Genomic DNA, 4,479 nt, shown 5'->3' with positions numbered 1-4,479 from the left:
CTTGAGATGTACTAAGAATACCCTCTGTCATCTTAGCATGATCTATAGTACTCTGAAAAGTTAAAAAAAACATAACCATCTGAGACGTAGCCAACTAAACAAAAATATCCAAAACCTCCATAAACTTCTGAATTTTCTCAGTCTCGGAGGAAATGCTATCATAAGAATATCTGAACATGGCATGAAAGCATTCTTTGTACTCAACAACTGCCATGAAGCCCTGCTTTAAATGATCAAACTCATCCCGTAGAAGATCTATCAAATTAAAAGACATATATCTCTCTAGGAAAGCCTTGGCGAACTGATCCCAAGTCATCTCAGGAGAATCACGAGGTCTACAAATGACAAGCAACCTCCACTAATCTCTTGCCATATCTCTCGACAGATAAGATATAGTATAAGACACACTATCCATGAAGAAAGAGTAAAACACAACTCAAAACACAAGATACGATAGAACTTCGCATGATATGGAATAAAATGAGAGAAGTTTCCTAAAGATGTCTTATAGCCTCTCGAAGATAGGTATAGACGTCTATGTACCAATTCACAAGACTCTATTAGACATCCCATTCTTACATCATTGAGACTAATGAAACCTGTCTTCTCTGATACCATTTATCACGACCTAAAAATGAGGGTCATGAAGGCACTTGTCACAGCGTACCTTGACAAGTAAGTCTATCACCCAAACTTATACAAAGAGAGAAAAAGATAGAAATATCCCAAGGTAAAGCTTCTAGCACGAAGCCGAACCATATAAATAATCAAAACAATGCAGAACTTATCCAAAATATCAATCATGCCCAAAACTAGGTGTTAATAGGGTAAGAACTACTAATACAATTCAGGAGTTAAATGCATCAAAAAAATAACCACAAAGGAATAATATATGTCTCCAAATACTAATAAACAAATAACTACTATAGAAAGATAGCGGTGAACTTCAAACGCATGAATGTCCAACCGCTACCTTGGAAGCTCCAATAATTGCCCGAGTCAAGCAAGCTGAGGCGCACTTGAGCTAGGACCTGCACCGAAAGAGGGTAGTAGGCATAAGTACGGTCCACTTGTACTCATTAGGTATCATAGGCCGAACAAGCAAAGTAGTAAATAAAGAATACAAAATACACAATTAGGGCACGTCACCTGCAATCAAAAAATATCCCACAATGGTAGCCCACACCGCTTGCACTAATAGTTCTAATGTATATCACATATATTACAATAACACATGAAGATATAGAACACTAGTATACATTAAGTCATATATAAATAGAACAAGAGAGAACATGTAGATACAAGATCAATAAATAAAAGTAAAAAAAGGTAAGACAAATACATAGATGACAAGTCAATATGGCAATACAACACAACATAAACATAATAAAGAAAGTGCAATGTATATGATGATGATGATGATGATGATGATGCATGAGGTCATCGCACAGCCTTTAGGGTCGTCGCACAATCCTCGTATACACCTACGGAGCTAAAGCTTCTTGACGTAGGACCCATAGGGGGTCGTCAACCTATATACAATCCGCATATCCCATATCTCATTGCCAGCACATCCCTCAAAAAGGGTTTTATAAGGTGTTACAATATCTCTTTTCCAGCACATCCCTCGAGGAGGGTTTTAAAAAGGTGTTGCCACGGTGGTACCAATATTTCATGAATGAGTATGATATGAGGATGCCATCCTCACAACCAATCACAATGAGTATTTTAATAACCAACCACAATGATATATTTTCACAACCATGTGAGTAATATCCACTCATTATTTCAGTTTCATCCATGAATTTTCACATGTCTCATATGCCAAATAAAGTATGAATATAATCACAATATATCAATGGTACCATATTAAGCATCTTAACAACACAATATAATTATTAACATGTATTTGAGGCTATTAATATCACATAGGACCCCACACGGTCATATATATCACATAATAACTCAATTTTGATAATTACATCACACATATGCCCCCATACGGGCACAACACATAAATAGTCATTTTTCATGATTAGTTCCCACCCTTAACATTTATTTTGTATCATCATTTACTATCCAACCCAGTCTGAAAGAGTTAAGTCATATCCAACCTCCAAAGCCGAAACTGGCCCGTTACACTTCTAACCTACGACCTTAATTTCCCCGAATGATTCCAAACTTCTCTAAAAATATCAAATATAAAATCTAAGCATTAAAACAAAACCAACAACACTCATATTGACTACTTTAGTTCGGGGTCAAAATGGACTCCCGAAATGAGTTTTCAAAAAAAAAGGGAAAATTAGAACTTTACTTCAAAAACATGTTCTCTTTATTTTTAGGAATCTATATCTGAAAACCCACATCAAGTCGAGTCAAAAATGAGGTTCAAATCAAAGAAAAACTATTTTTGAGCTATACCGGGTAAATTCTTTGAAATTTGGGTTAAAATCAAGAATCGAAGTTGTTTTGAAGGTTAAATTGATGAAAAACTAGTAATTATAAGATAAAAATATTATTCAAGTGAAAAGGAGTGAAAATGGGGTTTAAAATCAAGCCCTAAGATTTTTCAGGTTTTGAGAAATTAATTAAGAAATTACTAAGATTTGGGTGAATTCTTACCTTAAATCCGTAATAAAACTAAGAAATAGGTGTTAATCTATCTTCTCAAGCTCCCACAAGCTTCATTTTTAAGCTCTCATACTATTTTTGGGGTTTAACTCTCAAGAGGCAAGATGGAAAATGAACAAAATAGGCCAAAAAAAGGTAAAAAGATACTATAAATAGCAGAAAAATTTGTACCACTGCAGATTTTTTTCCAAGTCCAAAAGGACTTCGACGAGATGCTCGGGATTCATTCAGAGTTCGATATGTTGTTTTTTTAGTACACAAAATCTGTATTTTTGCAACACTACTTCAACACAAGTTCAAGAATAAATCACGAACACTTATAAAGTTATCCAACACCTTCAAGACAAGATCAAAATGATTTCTCAAAGAAGTGTGTTTGCAGTTTCTTAAAGAAAAATAGATGAAGCAGAAAAAAGTCAAGTCCTATGAATTCATGGATCGTCCTTAAGGAAATAATTCTCCTCAAATACCCGAGGTTGCAGAATTTTCCTCCCAGGATAGAATGGGTTCACAACCAGAATATAGCGGTACCTCAAAATTTATGGTTTTCTTTGAACTCACTCAATGGGAGATGATCTCACAGAGTTTTTAAAAGCAAGAGAATATTTTTCTTCTGCAGAAATTTTTCATAATAAACATGTGGAAAAAATGCAGGTTTATATAGCCATAAAGTGCCCCTTCCAAAAGGTGGCAATGGTTTATCCAAAAAGGTATATCCTTTGGAAGAGTCATGTCTGTTCATTTGAAATATTGTGTCTTTTTTCTGAACAGACATAACTAACTGAATAGTCACTCCTTTTCCAAAATAATATATCTTTTCCTCAAAGGTTGTGTCCCTCCATTTTCAATTCACAGCAATTGAACCCAACAATCCCCCACGTGAATAGGGAATGGCTATTCTTTGTAAAACTTTACGAACAAGCATGTGATCATCAAGCAAAGACTGATTGTATCTGGATAAGTGGGTTTTTCTTTGAACTTTCCGTAGTGAACATGTATCGGATGCACTTGGTCAATCGGTAGATTTGATATATTTGAACCATGGAGATTTAATGTATACCTAGACAACACATGTCACATAACCAGCCTTTTACCATTTATGGTTCTCATGGTTTTGTTTGTTTCAGCCATAAACACATCCCGATTTTGTGAGATCTTAAAGAATAGGCATTTACTAACATTCTCCTTGAAGTGGCTACGAATTTGCCCTTACATAGGTGATTTCTAAACATTCAATCCTGTATATTAAATTATTTGGTCAAATCTACCAAATTTAGATAATCATTAAAAGACTTCACAACATGAGTCTTATCCTTATTTACTAAACATTGTCCGCATCATGAGAATGGGTTGGGTATATTGATAATGTTGAACTTGTCAGACACAACTTTATTTGATCTCTTTGAACCTAGCTCTTGGGATCTCTAGTCTGATAGGTAGAGTTACCGTCATGCTGACTTTTCCTAGGTTGTAAACCCATTTTCTTGGATGTCTTCTCAACTCCTTCTCTAGGCAGGACTTTTGTAAGTAGATCCGACACATTATCCTTTGACTTTACATAGTCAATAGTGATAATTCCACTAGAGAGAATTTCTCTAACGGTATTATGTCTCCATCTTATGTGACGAGATTTACCGTTGTACATCACGCTTGGCTATCATAGTTACCTATTGTCGCTTGGCTATTGTAGTGTATACATACTAGTGCCACTGTTTTGGGCCAATAATAAATATCTTCCAAGAAATTCCGGAGCCATTTTGCTTCTTCACCGACTTTATCCAATGCGATAAACTCAGATTCCATTGTAAAGCGAGCAATACATGTCTGTTTGGATGATTTCCAAGA

Source organism: Capsicum annuum, chromosome 12, assembly GCF_002878395.1.
Source record: "Capsicum annuum cultivar UCD-10X-F1 chromosome 12, UCD10Xv1.1, whole genome shotgun sequence".
In the NCBI taxonomy this organism is placed as follows: domain Eukaryota; kingdom Viridiplantae; phylum Streptophyta; class Magnoliopsida; order Solanales; family Solanaceae; genus Capsicum; species Capsicum annuum.
This window is presented reverse-complemented; position numbering follows the sequence as displayed.